Here is a 19,991-nt window from a genome sequence, read left to right on the forward strand (position 1 = left end):
TGGGTGGAGGTGTGTATTTAATAGTTTTAGTTGAGTGATGAGGAATAGTGCGAGAAGTATTGGGGTGATGATGGTGGGTCATGTGGTGGTATTTAGTTGTGGCATTTCACTGCAAAGAGAGGTTGATTCTCTTAGTCTTTAACTTAAAAGGTTAATGCTAGGTTAGCTTTGCAGTGAGTCTCAGGAAGGGAAGTGGAACGGGCTGTGGGGTGGGTGGAAGGGCTATAAAGTGAATACAGGTCCTATTTCGAAGATTTTTAGGGGAATTAGTTCTAGAACGATAGGTATAAAGCTGTGGTTAGCTCCACAGATCTCTGAACATTGGCCATAATATACTCCTGGTCGTGTGGCAGTGAATGTGGTTTGGTTTAGGCGTCCGGGGATTGCATCTGTTTTCAGGCCTAGTGAGGGGACGGTTCATGAGCGTAAGACGTCTTGGGATGTAATTATTATGCGAACGGGGGCTTCGACTGGGAGGACTACTCGATTGTCGACGTCAAGGAGTCGAAGGTCTCCTGGTTCTAGGAATAGTGGTGGGAGCATGTAAGAGTTGAAGATCAATCCGCCATAGTCAGTATATTCATAGGTTCAGTATCATTGATGGCCAATTGATTTGATGGTAAAGGAGGGGTCGTTGATTTCGTCTGTTAGGTAGAGAATGCGTAGAGATGGGAGGGCGATTAGAACTAGGATGATGGCTGGTAAGATAGTTCAAATAATTTCTATCTCTTGGGCGTCTGAGATGCTAGTGTTGGTGAGTTTTGTTGTGAGTGTTAGGAAAAGGGCGTACAGGACTAGGAAGCAGATTAGGAAAATGATTATGAGGGCGTGGTCATGAAAGATGACCAATTCTTCTATGATAGGAGAGGTAGCATCTTGTAGACCTACCTGTGCTGCGTGCGCCATTAAGATACACAGGGTCTGACCTGTAACTTAACTTTGACAAAGTTACGAAATGTTTTTTCTAGTACCTTTTGAAAAAGTCATGGAGGTTATGGGGTTGGCTTGAAACCAGCTTTAGGAGGTTCGATTCCTTCCTTTTTTGTTCGGGTTTTATATAGACGGGTTCTTCAAACGTATGGTAGGGTGGGGGGCATCCGTATAATCACTCTAGGCTTGTGGAGGGTTGTTCAATTATTGGGATTTTTCGTTTTGAGGCGAAGGCTTCTCAGATTATGAAGATTATTAGTATTACTGCTGTTAGGGAGATAAATGAGCCCGCGGATGATAGAATATTTCATGTGGTGTATGCATCGGGGTAGTCGGAGTAACGTCGGGGTATACCTGATAGGCCGAGGAAGTGCTGTGGGAAGAAGGTTAAATTTACGCGGACAAATATGGTAATGAAGTGAATTTTAGCATAGGTCTGGTCTAAGGTGTAGCCCGAGAATAGTGGGAACCAGTGGATGAAGCCTCCTATGATGGCGAATACAGCTCCTATTGACAGGACGTAATGAAAATGGGCTACAACGTAGTATGTATCGTGTAATACAATATCTAGTGATGAGTTTGCTAGTACGATGCCTGTTAGGCCGCCTACGGTGAAGAGGAAGATGAATCCTAGGGCTCAGAGGATTGCAGCAGATCATTTAGTGTTGCTTCCGTGGAGTGTAGCGAGTCAGCTAAACACTTTGACGCCGGTGGGGATGGCAATAATTATAGTAGCGGAGGTGAAGTAGGCTCGTGTGTCTACGTCTATTCCTACTGTGAATATGTGGTGGGCTCATACGATAAAACCTAGGAAACCAGTTGAGACCATGGCCCAGACTATGCCTATGTATCCGAATGGTTCTTCTTTTCCGGAATAGTGTGTTACGATGTGGGAGATTATACCGAAGCCTGGTAGGATGAGAATATAAACTTCAGGGTGGCCAAAAAATCAGAATAAATGCTGATATAGGATAGGATCTCCCCCTCCAGCCAGGTCAAAGAATGTAGTATTTAGGTTGCGGTCTGTTAGTAGTATGGTGATGCCAGCAGCTAGGACTGGGAGGGAAAGGAGTAGTAAGACTGCTGTGATCAGGACCGATCAGACGAAGAGGGGGGTTTGGTATTGGGATATTGCAGGGGGTTTTATATTAATGATTGTTGTGATGAAGTTGATAGCCCCTAAGATGGAGGAAATGCCTGCTAGGTGTAGAGAGAAGATTGTCAAGTCTACAGAGGCTCCTGGGTGAGAGTAGTTTCCTGCTAGGGGAGGATAGACTGTTCAGCCCGTTCCTGCGCCAGCCTCTACTATAGCAGAAGCGAGCAGTAGAAGAAAGGAGGGGGGGAGGAGTCAGAAGCTTATATTATTTATGCGCGGGAATGCTATGTCGGGAGCGCCAATTATTAGGGGTACTAGTCAGTTGCCAAAGCCCCCAATTATAATGGGCATGACTATAAAAAAAATTATTACGAATGCATGGGCCGTGACGATAACATTATAGATATGGTCATTGCCTAGGAGGTTGCTGGGCTGGCCTAGTTCAGCCCGAATGAGGAGGCTTAGGGCAGTGCCTAGGACTCCAGCTCATGCGCCGAATAACAAGTATAATGTTCCAATGTCTTTGTGGTTTGTGGAGAACAGCCAGCGGTCGGCGAACATTAGTGGAGAAAAAGAAGGGGGTAAAATGGCCGAGCAAGGCATTAGGCTGTAAATCTAAGAACAGGGGTTAGACCTCTTTTTACCAGTCCCGAGGTGATTGTCATGTTGAATTGCAAATTCGAAGGAGCAGCTTTAAGCCTGCCGGGGCTTCTCTCGCCTTTTTTTCCTGCGGCGGGAGAAGTGGACTGAAGCCAATTGATTAGGGTGTTTAGCTGTTAACTAAATGTTTGTGGGTTTAAGTCCCATCGGTCTAGTGAGGGCTTAGCTTAATTAAAGTGGCTGATTTGCGTTCAGTTGATGCAAAGCGGGGCTTTGCAGTCCTTAGTGTTACAGAAATTAAGTGCTGTAACTTACTGAGGGCTTTGAAGGCTCTTGGTCTGTGTTAACCTAAATTTCTATGAGATAGATAGGATGAGAGGAGAGATGGGTAGAAGTAGGGTAGTGAGAATAGTGAGTGTGGGGAGGAGGGGAGTGGGCTTTGTGTTTTCGAATTGTCATTTTATTTTTATGTTGTTAGATATGGGGAGTAGCGTGATTGAGGTGGAGTAGATTAGGCGTATGTAGAAGTAGAGGTTGAGGAGGGTAATAATAGCTATGATTGTGGGGGTAATGAGACTGCCATTTTTTGTAAATTCTTCAATGATAGCCCATTTGGGTAGGAAGCCGGTTAGTGGTGGCAGGCCCCCTAGGGATAGTAAGGTTGATGGAATTAGGGGTATTAGTCATGTCAGCTTGTTTCAGGTGCGGGATAATAGTAGGATTGTGGTACTAGAGTTTAAGTCGAGAATTAGGAATGCGGTAGTTGTCAGGGTGATGTAGATGATCAGGTTGAGGATAGTGATGTTTGGGTTATATGGTAGTACTGCTATTATTCAGCCCATATGGGTGATTGAGGAGTATGCCAGGATTTTGCGTAGTTGGGTTTGGTTTAGTCCGCCTCAGCTGCCCACTAGGATAGATAAAATTGAGAGGGTGAGGAGGATGTTTACGTCTACTGATGGAGATATTTGGTATATAATTGAAATGGAAGCTAATTTTTGTCATGTAAGGAGGAGTAGGCCGGATGTCAGGGGGACTCCCTGGGTGACTTCTGGGACTCAGAAGTGAAAGGGGGCTATTCCTAGCTTCATCGCCAGGGCGGTCACAATTATCAGTGATGAGTATTGGTTGGTGGTGTTGACTGTGGTTCATTGCCCAGAAAATACGTTGTTGGAGAGGATGGCTATTAGGAGAATCATGGACGCGGTTGCCTGTGTGAGGAAATATTTAATAGCGGCCTCTGTGGAGCGGGGGCTTGTCTTTTTGGTCAGGACCGGGATGAAAGCGAGTATGTTTATTTCTAAGCCCAGTCAGGCAAAGAATCAGTGAGAGCTTAGTGCTGTAATAAGTGTGCCTGTGAAGATGGTGAGGTAGCTGATGGGTTGGGCTAAGGGGTTAATTAGTACGGGAAGGATATAACCAACATTTTCGGGGTATGGGCCCGATAGCTTATTTAGCTGACCTTACTTTAGGATAGGGTGTGATGGGTGGCACGGAGAATTTTGGATTCTCAGGGGTGGGTTCAATTCCCATAGTCCTAGAAATAAGGGGATTTAGACCTCTATCTTTTACTCTATCAAAGTAACTCTTTTGTCAGACATATTTCTTAGGTTTGGGGGGGAATGCCGGAGGTTGTAATGGGCACGGAGATGTGTCATATGAGTAGTGCTAGGGTGAGTGGCAGGAAATTTTTTCATAGGAGGTGCATGAGTTGGTCGTAGCGGAATCGGGGGTATAATAATCAATTTGTGATCAGCCATTCTCTAAGTAAGATTGAAAACATTCCCTTCTCCCTGCAGAAAGTAGTATTACAAAAGTAGGGCCACAGGAAAAGGAAAACCAAAAGACGCAGACAACCAATGTAGGAGGAAAAAATATCAGAGAGGTGTACCAGGAAATAAATGAATACAAGGGGCCGGGGACCTCCCTCCCCTAGCCAAGGGAAGCTGTGAGGGACTGTGTTATCCAGCCCAGATACTACGCTTTTCCTATGGTTTTTGCAACCCGCAGATTGTGTGCCTACAAAACCAGGGCCCTGGGTTTCAGGCACAAAACTGGGTGGCTGTTTGGGCAGACACCAAGCTAGTTGCAGGAGTTTATTTATTTTCATACCCCAGTGGCAACTGGAACCCCAGCGAGAGAGAACTGTTCACTCCCCTGGAAACGGGGCTGAAGCCAGGGAGCCAAGTGGTCTTGCTCATTGGATCCCACCCCCACAGAGCCCAGCAGGCTAAGATCCACTGGCTTGAAATTCTCACTGCCAGCACAGCAGTCTGAAGTTGACCTGGGATCTTTCTGCCGAGAGATCTGCTAATAATCTAATGGGCTTCCCTTTGTGGGTAACCTGACCTATCTTTCTGGCTGTTCTTAATATTTTTTCCTTCATTTCAACCTTGGTGAATCTGACGATTATATGTCTTGGGGTTGCTCTTCTCAAGGAATATCTTAGTGGTGTTCTCTGTATTTCCTGAATTTGAGTGTTGGTCTGTCTTGTTAGGTTGGGGAAGTTCTCCTGGATAATATCCTGAAGTGTGTTTTCCAACTGGGTTCCATTCTCCCCGTCACCTTCAGGTACACCAATCAATCATAGGTTTGGTCTTTTCACATAGTCCCATATTTCTTGGAGGCTTTGTTCGTTCCTTTTCATTCTCTTTAATCTTGTCTTCATGCTTTATTTCATTAAGTCGATCTTCAATCTCTGATATCCTTTCTTCCATTTGATCAATTTGGCTCTTGGTACTTGTGTATGTTTCACGAAGTTCTCATGCTGTGTTTTTCAGCTCCATCAGGTCATTTATGTTCTTCTCTAAACTGGATATTCTAGTTAGCAGTTCCTGTAACCTTTTATCAAGGTTCTTAGCTTCTTTGCATTTGGTTAGAAAATGCTCCTTTAGCTCAGAGGGGTTTGTTATTACTCACCTTCTGAAGTCCACTTCTGTCAATTCATCAAACTCATTCCTTGTCCAGTTGCTCTTGGGTTTCTCCATGTTGGTCAGGCTGGTCTTGAACTCCTAACCTCAGGTGATCCACCCACCTCGGCCTCCCAAAGTGCTGGGATTACAGGCATGAGCCACCATGCCCAGCCTCTTTGTCTTTTTGACATAGCCGTTCTGAGAGCGTGAGATATTTGCGGCATTATTCACAATAGCAAAGACTTGGAACCAACCCAAATGTCCAACAATGATAGACTGGATTAAGAAAATGTGGCACATATACACCATGGAATACTATGCAGCCATAAAAAATGATGAGTTCATGTCGTTTGTAGGGACATGGATGAAATTGGAAATCATCATTCTCAGTAAACTATCGCAAGAACAAAAAACCAAACCCCGCATATTCTCACTCATAGGTGTGAACTGAACAATGAGAACACATGGACACAGGAAGGGGAACATCACACTTCGGGGACTGTTGCGGGGTAGGGGGAGGGGGGAGGGATAGCATTGGGAGATATACCTAATGCTAGATGACGAGTTAGTGGGTGCAGCGCACCAGCATGGCACATGTATACATATGTAACTTACCTGCACATTGTGCACATGTACCATAAAACCTAAAGTATAATAATAATAATAATAAAAAGGAAAAAAAAAAGTCTATCCAGATAGTAAATCAATATCCAGTTTACGGGAAATGTGTCATAATCATTCAAGCCCCCTATGTTGGATATCCTGCACTTGCCACTTCTAATTCACTTTCTTCCCTGCTCTTCCCTAGGAGGCTGACCCATGGAGACTCTATCAATGAACCCCAATGCCTTCCAGTTTCTTGTAGGGTTTGATAAAGAGACATAGCGGTATGAGATCAGAGCACCGGAGAAAAGTGAAATGAGGGTGGTGGTTGTTGTTTCCCTCTGATTCCTTTCCCACCAGATCACCATAATTTGGCTACATCCTTACATCAAAATATCCTGCCAGTAACACTTTCCTAGAGCTGCAGCTGCTGTCTCCAGGCTCTAAAGCCTGTTTGACCCGCTTGTCTCTTCTGGCCTTGAGTATTAAGGGCTCCACTGCTGCCAGCCCTAAAGAGTGGAAATATCAGTGTTGCTTTCCCTAAATCTTGGCCACACCTTTGAAAATCATTCCTTCATTAAATTCTCTATTACCCAGTTTGAGTGTGCCATCTATTTCCAGCTGGGACTCTGATACAACAACCAAACAAATGTTGGTTCTTTTTATTCCAAGTGTGCCTGACTCCTCTCCATCACTGGACCCTGACACTGCCCTAAGCCCAATGCCTTCTCCCAATCCCTTTCTACATGCTTTGCCATCAGCCAGTCTTAACACTCTCAGTCAATTATTGAAAGCCACCTCTTATCTTCTATACTGTGGTTATTTCTGAGATATAAAAAGCAATTAGAAAAATTTCTATCAATCCATTTTGTCTCAAGCTCCCACTTGGTATGGATTCACACATAAAACATGCATTCAAGATGAACCTCTTTTCATCTTCAGTCATCTCTAACCTGTTTAGCCTCTTAGCCTGAATTCTGGCAGATGACAGGTCATTTCTGTTGCAGTCGATGCTTAACCTTTTCACCCTTTTTCCATGTGAATTCTAACCATCCTATGGTCACAAGAAAGCCTGACCATGACCTCTGACTCTTGTCACGACTTGACCACGCAAGGAACAGAATAAATTGCAAAGCACACTGGGCCCAGTGTCATGGTCTAGTTTTAACTCTGTTACTGGCTAACCGTGTGACCTGAATATGTCAGTTCCTTCTCCCAGGGCAACATTTCCTTGTTTATAAGCAGAAGGGAGTTGCAAAAAAACCCTTCCAGCCCTACAAAATGGCTTTACTTTCACCTTTCAGCATGAATCCTCTAACTTCTAATCTCCTTCCCTTACCACAATCCCAAGTTCCTGTCCTTGGTTTACTCCACTGATCTTATGCCATTTTCTTCTTAACTATGGCTTTATCTTTGCCATAAATGCATACATATTTACTCTAAACATATGTGTGTATGAGTATGCACACACTTCTACATACTCACACGGAGATCACCACATTGCCCCATTTACCACATTTTTTAACTATAATTTATATTGAAATGGGGTCATCAGTATAGACGGTATACTAATCAGACTCACCACTGTCCTATTGATTATATCCACACTTGGCATCACAGTTTGGGTCCTCAGTCTACAAATGATGTTAGCTTTTTACTCCTTATCAGACATATACAAGGTGTCCAGAAATACACTGTGGAGCCCCTTGTAAAAACTGAGTATAACACCTAGCAAAGAACAGACCTGTTAAAAGAATAAAGTTTCTTCTCCTCAAATGATATCACATGTAATATATATATTTTTAATGGACGTTTTGATTTAAAAGGAACACAAGAGTTAAGAATGCTCACTCAGGTTGTGAGTTTAACAGGGCTCTGGTTTCCATTTATGTCCTACATCATTAGAGCAGTTTTCTTCTCTCCTAGTTGAGAGATAAATCACTATTCCAATAAGCCAATCATCTCGTTACCTCGCAGACCCCTGAAGATGAAGGTGCACCTTTTTTGTTTGAAGTCAGTAAGAGTGTACAGGGGATTGAGGCCCAAGTATGTGGGTCAAGTCAGAGTAGAGACAAGATTGTAAATAAATTCCCCTTGACCTCCCTGCAAACAGTTAGCTCTGGTTTTCCCATCCAGATTATAACATCTTTAAATGCTAAGGACGTGATTTGAGAGGGACTTTTGTATGTGTTTAAATCCAGGCCGAAGGTTTGACTTACAAAGGATAAAAAATCATATTTGGTATCATGCTACTCAAGTGAAAATATCCTGCAGACCTTCTGGTGAGTGTGGGGATGTACATTACTCCCAAGAGAGGAGGATACACGTCATTGTTTAACCTGGTGGGCTCAATCAGGAGTCAACTCCTGTAATCAGATGCACTGACCCAGGGGAAACTAGCTGCTAATTCCCTTTCTTTTCCTGCACTCACATCCCAAGGTAGAGATGCCATGAGCCTCTGCTCTGTGTCTCAGTCACTCACTCACTCATTTTCAATTTTCCCGAAGTCGATGCTTACTTATTTGTCATAAATATACATAGTTTTAAAAAGTAATCATGGTATAAGGTATATAACAAAAAACAACAGCTCCTTGACTCACTCCTCCCTTCCTCACCACCATCCTCTTTCCCAGAAACACCGACTCTCAACATTATTAGCAGTTTTTCAGTTTTTCTAAATATTTTTAAATATTGTGCTTATGTCATTCTTTCCCGATTTCAATTTTAACCACTATATGTTGACTTCTCATTGTGGTAGAGGAGACTTTAGCTCTTTTACAGCACTCTTCCTCATACCTTCACTAACCCTTTCCACAAATTCCTGATATAATGCACTGTTCAGGCTCATCATCATTTCACATACACATTATTGTGAGTGTTGAATGTTGCTCACCTGTGTGACAAGTATTAAGCATGATTACCTTTATAGAAGCAAAAGTTATAGAAACTTTTGCTTTTCGAGGGATTTGTTTAGATGTCTAGGCACTTATGACCAGATACTCCTACCCTCTCTTAGAGGCCCTCAGTATAATTTTTCATATCTTCAAATATTAGGTAAATCTGTTAATCACATTTTTTTTCTTGTCTTCTCTTGCTCCAGACTGGACTGTTGTTCTCCAGTCCTGCCACAGAGCTGATGTCCCAAGGTTTTCCCTCCTGCCATCCTGGAAGTTCCCCTCACCACTTTACCATATTGCAATTTCTATTCGCCAGACTCCACAACTTCCTCCAGCAGCTTCTAAGAAGCATGGAAAGTAGATTTATTGAAAACTTGCATATCTGAAATTTTCTGTCTTTATTTTCATACTTAATTATGAATCTCCCCAGGTATATAATTCTATGTTGGAAATCACTTTCTCTCCAAATATAGAAGGCTTTGCTCTATTATGGTCTGTATTTATTCCATCATTGCTATTGAACAATGTTATCTTAGTTTCTCATCTTTGTAAGTGAGCTGTGTTTTGCTCTTTGCCAGGTTTTAGGATTTCCCCTTCTTTCTTTCTTTTTTATGTATTTTTTTTATTATTATTATGCTTTAAGTTTCAGGGTACATGTGCACAATGTGCAGGTTAGTTACATATGTATACATGTGCCATGATGGTGCGCTGCACCCACTAACTCGTCATCTAGCATTAGGTATATCTCCCAGTGCTATCCCTCCCCCCTCCCCCCACCATGCAACAGTCCCCAGAGTGTGATGTTCCCCTTCGTGTGTCCATGTGTTCTCATTGTTCAATTCCCACCTATGAGTGAGAATATGCGGTGTTTGGTTTTTTGTTCTTGCGATAGTTTACTGAGAATGATGATTTCCAATTTCATCCATGTCCCTACAAGGGACATGAACTCATCCTTTTTTATGGCTGCATAGTATTCCATGGTGTATATGTGCCACATTTGCTTAATCCAGTCTATCATTGTTGGACATTTGGGTTGGTTCCAAGTCTTTGCTATTGTGAATAGTGCCACAACAAACATACGTGTGCATGTGTCTTTGTAGCAGCATGATTTATAGTCCTTTGGGTATATACCCAGTAATGGGATGGCTGGGTCAAATGGTATTTCCAGTTCTAGATCCCTGAGGAATCGCCACACTGACTTCCACAATGTTTGAACTAGTTTACAGTCCCACCAACAGTGTAAAAGTGTTCCTATTTCTCCACATCCTCTCCAGCACCTGCTGTTTCCTGACTTTTTAATGATTGCCATTCTAACTGGTATGAGATGGTATCTCATTGTGGTTTTGATTTGCATTTCTCTGATGGCCAGTGATGGTGAGCATTTTTTCATGTGTTTTTTGGCTGCATAAATGTCTTCTTTTGAGAAGTGTCTGTTCATGTCCTTCGCCCACTTTTTGATGGGGTTGTTTATTTTTTTCTTGTAAATTTGTTGGAGTTCATTGTAGATTCTGGATATTAGCCCTTTGTCAGATGAGTAGGTTGTGAAAATTTTCTCCCATTTTATAGGTTGCCTGTTCACTCTGATGGTAGTTTCTTTTGCTGTGCAGAAGCTCTTTAGTTTAATTAGATCCCATTTGTCAATTTTGGCTTTTGTTGCCATTGCTTTTGGTGTTTTAGACATGAAGTCCTTGCCCATGCCTATGTTCTGAATGGTAATGCCTAGGTTTTCTTCTAGGGTTTTTATGGTTTTAGGTCTAACATTTAATAAATGGTGCTGGGAAAACTGGCTAGCCATATGTCGAAAGCTGAAACTGGATCCCTTCCTTACACCTTATAGAAAAATCAATTCAAGATGGATTAAAGACTTAAACGTTAGATTTCCCCTTCTTTCTTGTCATGAGTATGTATCCTGGCTCTGGTCATGATTTTAGGAACTAAGTGGGTTTTTGCAGTATGGAGATTCCTGTTCCTTTCATTATGAAAAATTTTTTCTTGTATTATTTCTTGGAAAGAAAAATCTCCCCCACTTCTCTTTCTGGAAATCCTACTATCTTAGGTCATTTTGATTTCTGTACCAATTCTCTAATTTGCTTAAGTATTCTCTCCTATGAGTATCTTTTAATCTTTCTGTCTACTTTCTAGGAGCAATTTGACTTCATCTTCCATGCCTATCCCTTCTACTAGTTTTAATGTTGCCTGTCATGGGATTACTTACTAATCTTTTTCTCTGGTTCTTTTTTGGAGTACCATTTTCTCATTTCATAAATGCAGTATCTTCCCTTCCCTCTTCTAGTCTCTGAATCATCTCTTTCTTCCACATTTATTCTTTTTGTATTCTCAGCATATAGTATATTTTTATAGTCTCAGTATTTCATGTTATCCATTGCTCTTTGACCATCCATTTATAATGAAAAGTAAAGGTGGGTGCAGCGCACCAGCATGGCACATGTATACATATGTAACTTACCTGCACATTGCGCACATGTACCATAAAACCTAAAGTATAATAATGATAATAATAATAATAATAATAAAAGAAAAAAAATGAAAAAAAAAAAAAGAATAAAAGCTCTGTTTGAGAAAATCAAATACCCGCATGTTCTCACTTATAAGTGGGAGCTAAACAATACATACACATAGACATAAAGATGGAAATAATAGACACTGGGGACTCCAAAAGAAGGGAGAGTGGGAAGGCAGTGAGGGTTGAAAAATTATCTATTGGGTTCAATGTTCATTATCTGGGTAATGAGTTCACTAGAAGCCCAAACCTCACCATTATGCAATATATCCATGTAACAAACCTGTACATGTACTCCCTGAATCTAAAATAAAATAACAAAAAATAGTCATTTAAATGCCTTTTTAAAAAAAATTTAAAGCTCTGTTCGCTTGAGCTAGGTTTGTAAGCTGTTGGGCTTTATTTTAGGATGATGGGGCTTTTGTTTTGGTCCTCTTCCCCTATGACAATATCTGTATATATGTTTCTTCTAGACCTGTTTCTCCACAGAAGAATCTTCTAACTCCTACCCAAAAGGGCATAAGCCTGGCATCTAACATTCTAGAAACTTTTCATGATTTGTTAGGGAGGAATGGCTAACTTCTTGTCAATATCCTCCTCTATAAAGAGGTATTTTCAACTTCCTCTCTTCCACTAAATCAGTTACCTATCTTCCATCTGTTTCTCATCTTCCAAAAATTTATCTGTTATCCACTGTTTTCACTTCCCTTGTTCTTTGTTCTTATGCTTTTATATTTTTATTCCTTTATTTTCATTTTAGTGGGGTTTTAGAAAACAGTGGGAAAATATGGTTTAATCTGCCCTCTTGACATGGAAGCCCCCATTTTTTATAACATAGATATTTTTGAGTACCTACTATGATCTTGGTTCTGTGCTAGATTGAGCTATATAACAGTGAACAAGACAAAACTTAAAGTCATGGAAAAGATACAGAAAATACACATATGCATTATAAAAGAAGAAGGTAGATGAGAGAGATTGACAGGAGAAACCATTGGGCAGGCAGGGAGGGCCTTCTTGCAGAAGTGAAATTTAAGATGAGAGCTGAAGGATAAGTAGATGTTGGCCATGTTTTAAGGGGAGAGAGTGGGGGATGAAAAAGGCAAGCATTTTAGGACAGGAAATTGAGATAAGGAAGATAATTAAGAGTTCATGGAAATGGAAGAAGACAGTGTAAGTGAACTGCAGTAGGTGAGAAGGAGAATGGAGGAGTTAGTGAGTAAGGCTGGAGACAGATCACAAGTGAAATTTTGAGTGGAGTTAAGATATTTGTATATTATTCTAGGTGCAGTGAGAAACATGGAGGGATATTAAGCCAAATCCTGCATCTGTTTTATTCATTCAGTCAGCAACTGATTACTTTCCATGTGCCGAGAGAGCAATTAAAAAAACTCACAACTATGAAGAGATTAATATGTATGAAGGGCTTCACTAAAGTCCACCAAATAAACACTACTCAAGTACAGACTGCAAACCAAAATGTATCTGTGTTATGACATTAATTGCAAATAACAAGTATGGTGCTAAAGTCTACACCAATGGAATTAGATGAGTGCTATGCACTTAATTTTAAAATAAAACTAGTTTTCAGTAAAACACACATACACACACACACACACACACACACACAAAACCTCTGTCCTCAGGATGGTTACTTTCTAGTGCTTTCCTGTCTTCCTCTCCATGCGCATATCAAAGGCAAACCCCTCCAATTGTTCCACAAGTCTCAGCCCCTCTCCTCTACTCACTCCAACAATTTTCCCCTTCAGTCCATATGAATCCTTCCCTTTCTACTTCATCATTATCATTGTCATCAAATATGGTGTAGTATCTCCTATCTTAACAAATAAACTCAAAAATAAATAAACAACAAACATAAAAAACCTCCCTTGACCGCAAAATCTCTCTCCAATTAAGGTCTAAATTTTCATCTTCCATTTTCATTGAGATCTTACAAAGAGTTTTACACCACCAATATGTCTCCTTCCATTTTCTCCAGTCAGGATTTTGCACAGTCATGGTCACTAATAACCACTACGTTGATAAATGCAATGACCAGTTTCTTAGTCTCCATCTTACTTGAATCATCAGCAACATTTGAAGCAGTTGATCATACTTTTCACTTGGCTTTGGGCACCTTTCTCTCTTGGTTATTTCACTACATCACTGGCTACTACTTCTCATCTGCCTTTGCAGGTTCCTTCTTCTCTCACATACTCTAAATGTTGAGATATCCCATGACTTGGTCCTCAGACTTCTCTCCTCTCTCTGCACATACTTCTTTGGTGACATTAGCCAGTCTTGTGGCTTTAAATAGCATATATAAAATGATATACTCCAAAATTATATCCTCATTTTGACTTCTTCCATAAACTTTATATTTTTATATCAAATTCCTAGTTGACATCTTGGATGTCTAATAGGAATCTCCAACAACATGCTCAAAACCAATTTCTGATATTTCCCCACACTCTGAAGCCTATTCCTTCTGTGATATCTCAGCAAACAGTACATTTACTCTTCTAGCTGCTCAGGTTAAAAACCATGTTATTGTCCTTGACATCTTTCTTCCTCTCACTTATCCCATCCAAACCATCAGCAACTACTGTTGTCTCAACCTTCAAGGTATATCCAGAATCTAACCCCCATTTCTTCCCACCTCTGCCACTACCACCCTTGTCTAAGACACCATCGACTTGCTCCTAGAAAAAACCTTCAATCTGCTTTCTTTCTTGCTTTCTAATCATTTTTTCTCAATACAGTAGTCAAAATAATACCCTAAAAATATAAATTGTATCATTTCTTATCACTGAACCAAACCCTTCAGTCCCTTCCCATCTTTCTTAGAGCAAAAGCTAAAAAGTGTTACACTTGCCCACAAGATCTGACAGCCTCCATTCCCCATGCTGCCATCATCTCCAACTATTCTCTTCCTTTTGCTTATCCCACTCCAGCCATGCAGATATTCTTGCTAAACCTCAAACAGTCTAAATAGACTCTCAGGCAACTTGTCTTTGCTGTTCCTTCTGCCTGGAATGTTCTTCTTCAAGGTCTCTATGTGGCAACTGATTACATGTTACCTTATCAGTGAATTCCCTGGCTACTCTTTACAAACCGTAATGTTCTCCCCTACTGCCACATCTTACCCATTTACACTTTCATCTTTCTCTGTAAAACTTATTACCATGTGATATAGTTTGGATATTTGTCCCTGCCCAAACCTCATGTTGAATTGTAATCCCCAATGCTGGAGGCGGGGCCTGGTAAGAGGGGTTTGGATTATGGGGATGGATCCCTCATGGCTTGGTGCTGTCTTCGTAACAGTGAATTCTCATAAGATCTGGTCATTTAAGTGTGTGGCACCACCCCCACCCCCTATCCCCACTCCCACCACCCTGCTTGTTCCTGCTTTCTCCATGTGATGTGCCTGCTCCCACCTCACCTTCTGTCATAAATGAAAACTTCCTGAGGCTTTACCAGAAGCCAGCCAGATGCCAGGACCATGTTTCCTATAAAGCCTGCAGACTCATAAGCCAATTAAACCTCTTTTCTTTATAAGTTACCCAGTCCTGGGTGCTTCTTTACAGCAATGCAAGAATGGCCTAATACACCATTTGATGTACTCTATGCACCATTCGCTTGCTTATTGAGTTGTCATATGGCCTCCTTTGAAGATATGCATTTTGTCTGCTTTTTTCCCTACCATATTCCCAGACACTAGGACAGTGTCTGAGACTAGTAGGTAGTCAATATATATTTGCTAAATTAACAAATGAATGAACAAAATTGAGTCACAGGGTCAGATCTCAAATGGCAACAAAAAGACCTTATTTTGAGAAACTTAAGCTAAATCAGTCAAAGACTGCATTGGCTTTAGAGCCTAGAAAAAGACTAAGACTTTAGGTAGGGACCAAGTCATTAGATAGGTAAAATTTGGTTAAAATAAGCATCAAAAAGAGGCCTTAGGCCACAGAGTCCAAAGAAGTACTGTTAGCTACATAAGACAAAAGCAAACAGCTTCAAGAAGTTCTAAGAGATGGGTAGGGGGCTTGCACAAAGATTGAAATGACACTTAAATCATCATCTCCTCTTCCTCTTGCATTTTCCAGAAAGGATTCCAAAAACGCAGGGCTAAGGAGATTGCTGCCATGTGAAATACCAAAAAAGGTGGTTCACAGGCTGACTCCAGGTCCTGAAAAACAAAGAAATATAAGGCAAGAGGTTTTTAAGATATTTCGCAAAGATGGCCCAGAGAGAGAAAGAGAAAGAGAGAATACAAACCACATACCTTATTTGGCTAGCAAAAACAACCATGCATTCTGAGAAATCAGAAGGGAACTTCAGATCTGCAAGGAGCCCCACCCACTTTATGCTCTTTCCTGACCACTTTCTTTCTCAGATCCAATAAACCTTTTCATCTCTTTTCAAGCTGTCTAGCGGGAGTCATAAAAAAGCAGCCCTGACAGATGCTCATGTCAGCTCAACACTGCCAAAAGAATAAGCACACATCAGGGCCTGCTGCTCTTTGGCATATCACTTGAAGGTTTCACTTGGGTGTCCCTCCAGGAAAAGTGAAATGGGCCCTTTTGAACTCACTGGGACAACATAAAGGAGTTCCCTGGACTTTCCCCACTCAGAGAAGCAGTCCTATGTTTTTGAGTTTGCTAGATGTTCAGAAGCGTATCATGGAAGTTTCAAGAAAAATGAAACAAAGCAGAACATGGGAAAAGCCTCAGAGACTACAAGAGTAGATGTTTTCAGGGGAAAGAGTGTAGTTTGACATTTACAAGGCATGAGTGGTCCCTTTTCTTTTTTTATGGGACACTTAGGGATTCTGATGATAATATGATGGCAAGTATTAAGAAACAGTTTGTTTCCCAGTTTCTTCTGATACCCAATCCAAATATCAGAGATAGGAAGAAAGAAGAGCAAAGAGAAATTTGAAAAATTATCATCTTCTTAGTGAAAGAGTTGGGAAAACTGTTGACAGGGGTAGCAACAGTAGAGGAGCACCCCAGTCATTCTCTTCTTCAAGACCCCAGCTTCTAAAGATGAGAATGAAATAAAGACAAAAGAAGTGCCCTTACTCACATAGCCTCCACCATCTAGATGCCTCTTCTCCCTCTTCCACAACCAAATCTGACCCAGCTAAGTCCCAGATCAAAAACATCAGCTGTAAAACCAAACTCCTATTATCATTTTTGACTAAACACTTCTTCTAAAAAAATACTATTACATTTTCAACCCTACTAAGAAGTCTGTTTCTTGAGTTTGGGGTTTATATCCATTTTATATGTTGCCCCTATAGGATCCATCATAGTGCCTTACCTAAAATAATTCCTCAATAAAGCTCTCTCCAATAAACAAATTAATGAATAAATAAATGAGAACGAATTAAGAGGTCATAAGTAACTCTATGGGTGTACTGGCGTATTGATGGCAGTAGGGGGGACCCAGGTACCACTTTATAAAAGTGGAGACAATAGCTTTCCAGAGGAAAATTAATAAATTCCTGTGTGGCCAAACCATTGAGAAGGACTTACAGCAAGAGTATCATTATGGCATCTCTTTACCTAACAATAAGAAAAATGTTCCAACTGTGATCTTCAGCGAAGACCACTAGACAAATGCAAGGTAGTTGATCATCAGAGGGAGAGCAGTGGCCCAGGAACCTGGGACTTGAGGGGTCTTAACACATTCATGAGGCTAGTGCTCCATAAGAGCAGAACATATTTAAGAAAAGACCCCTGAATTGGCTCACGAATATGGGTCTCTGGGTTGCCTCTAACACAAATCCTATAATCTTGGGCAGGTCCAATATCCCATTTGTCACACAAGGCCTTCAAGAGGGATTCGCCTGTCAATGAAGATTGGGACTAGAATGACTCTAAAGTCCCTTCCAGCTCTAGAATTCAATCTGTTCCACATCAGAAAAGGATTTTCACTGTGTCCAAAATGCAATCAGCCTCAAAACAATTTTTTTTAAATTTGTGTCTTCAAAATTATTTGAATTCTGAAGATTCAGCATTGCCAAGCAACATATGACCATTTAGGTGGCCCAACCTCAAGTCTGAGTACCCCCTCCTAGGTCCCTTGGGTTCCTCCTCTTGGTCCCCAGCAGCCCCGCTAGGTCCCTCAGCAACACTGCCACGTCCCTCCCAACCCCTCGTTAACATATGGTCTCCTTAACTCACAGAATTGTCTGCCTCAGTTTTTGTAAAGCTACTAGTAAAAAGTTCTGAAATAGAAACCAGATGCACACATGCACCTTGGGATGTATGTATTATGAAGATGAAACTGACACATCTCTTCCCAGTTGGCTTCACTTCTTTCTTCCCCACCAGGTCATGTGGTGTGCACCTGCAATACGTTGACAAGGCTTTAGATTACAACAGGAATGGTTATATCAGGTTCCAGGATGGTCTTGGGTTTTAATCCCAGGTGAGTTGTGCATGCATCAGGGGTTTTTATTCCCACCTCATCTTTATGGTTCTCGTGGCTTCCTCTTGTGTTCAAGCTAATATTTCATGTGGACGAGCAAGCCCCTTATTTCCCTCTTCCACTCTCCAAACTTTCTTGTTTTTGGAAAACTGGTTTTCCACCCTCTTAATTGTCAGAATCTGTGGTGTGAGGCAAACATGTGCTATGGTTGGGGATAACACTCACATGGTGATATTGTTCACCTCTTGTGGCAGATTGTCTCACACTGGAAAACTGCCTTTGAGCCTATGGGCTAGAGGAGACCTCGCCATAGAGACCATCTTTCCCATCACCATCCACAAAAGCTAATGGAGCAAAGAAAAGTAAAAAAAGAAAGCAAAGCGGGCTGTAAATTATCCCACAAAACCCAAATCTCATAGATCTATAGGATCAAGACCACAGAAAAATGATCTGTAACTACGGTGATCAGATATTCTAAGCAAAATGGAGGATTTTATTTGATGGATGCTGTGAGACTAGCACAGAATATTTGTTCTGTTTTTGTTTCCGTTTTTGTAGAGGTAGGATCTCTCTCTATCACCCAGGCTGGAGTACATTGGCACAATCATAGCTCACTGCAACCTCAAACTCCTGGGCTCAAGCAATCCTACCACCTCAGCCTCCTGGGTAGCTGGGGCTACAGGCATGTGCCACCACACCTAGCTAATTTTTTTTTTTTCTTGTAGAAATGGAGTCTGGCTATATTGTAAGGCTGGTCCTGAACTCCTGGACTCAAGCAATCCTTCTGCATCAGTCTCCCAAAAGTGCTGGGATTATAGGCATGAGCTACTTTGCTCAGCCTAGAACAGAATATTTGAAAATATAAACATTTTCAAGAAATGAAAATGTAAGATCACGTACATTAAAAGTTGTAGGCCCATAAATTGTAAATCAATGAACAAGTTTTAAGCATTTACTATGTGTTAGGCATTGTCTTCTTATCTTTGTTTATTTCTATTTTTATAATCCAGATGTAAGTGATGACCCTATATGAATGCAAACCTTTGGATCCCTTTATCTCCTCTGGTGGCCACAAATTTGTTACCACTCATCCCCCCAACAAGAGGAGTCTGTTCCTCCCCTCCTTGAATCTAGGTTGGAGTATGACTTCCTTTGATCGATAAGATGTTTTGGAAATATGCTATATAACTTTCTAAAACTGGGCCCTAAAAGAACTACACTTTCCATTTTTGTTCCAACACACTCTCTTAGAACCTCTGAAAACCGTGGTGTAAGAACCTTATCCAATGCAGACGAGCTACATGGAAGAAGGCCAAGACACTATGGCCAACAGCCCCAGCTGAGTTCCCTTCTGGGAGCATCAACTGGCCACCGTGTGAGTGAACCAAGCTGGATGTGCTGGCACCGTTGTGCTTCCAGATGACACAGCCCTTGCTGACCTCACATGGAGCAGAACTTCCAAGATGAGTTCAGTCAACCCACAGAATCACAAAAGAGAATAAATGACTTTGTATTCTAAGCCACCATTTTGGGATGGTTTGTTCCACAGTAATAATGTAAATGCTTCCCTCTTTATTATGCAGGATAGCTTGTTTCTTTGCTTCCACACTCAGTCCCTCCTGTTTATTGTCTAAATATGCATATGTATTCTTAGCTAAAACATAGTTTCTTACCTCCAAGTCTACCTTTTAGTAGCATAGAATTAAAAAAATGCTTTAAAATTTATAATTTGCTCTGGCTGTCTACCCACAGGTGTATCTGTGAGAAGATAGCAGGACAGAAATTTATCTTTCCACTGACATTAATTAGGTCACTACCCCCAAAAGCAGACATGTCTAAAGTCAGTGCAAGTTTTTAGCAAAGGCAGATTTACCCGGAAGCTAACAAAGCTTACACTCAATTGCACAGTTGCCTTCCAATGCCCCAGGAGGGGGTCTGCCTTGGTGTCAACATGTCATAAGTCACAATAAAATTTGCATCCTATGTTCACT

The 19,991-nt window shown here is 41.3% G+C and overlaps 1 long non-coding RNA gene and 1 pseudogene across 1 annotated transcript in view; one reads left to right on the forward strand and one right to left on the reverse strand.

Moving 5' to 3' along the window:
* The window catches only part of LOC134737897 (uncharacterized), a 34,974-nt gene extending 15,520 nt beyond the window's left edge, over positions 1–19,454 (forward strand). Inside the window, exons 3-4 of the long non-coding RNA XR_010123309.1 lie at positions 17,904–18,000; positions 19,252–19,454. This is a non-coding gene — a long non-coding RNA (uncharacterized LOC134737897). The remainder of the gene's footprint in view (positions 1–17,903; positions 18,001–19,251) is intronic.
* LOC129044539 (cytochrome c oxidase subunit 2-like) lies at positions 223–2,915 on the reverse strand (annotated as a pseudogene).
* Positions 19,455–19,991: the final 537 nt, after the last annotated feature.

This window comes from Pongo pygmaeus, chromosome 13, assembly GCF_028885625.2.
Source record: "Pongo pygmaeus isolate AG05252 chromosome 13, NHGRI_mPonPyg2-v2.0_pri, whole genome shotgun sequence".
NCBI lineage: Eukaryota > Metazoa > Chordata > Mammalia > Primates > Hominidae > Pongo > Pongo pygmaeus.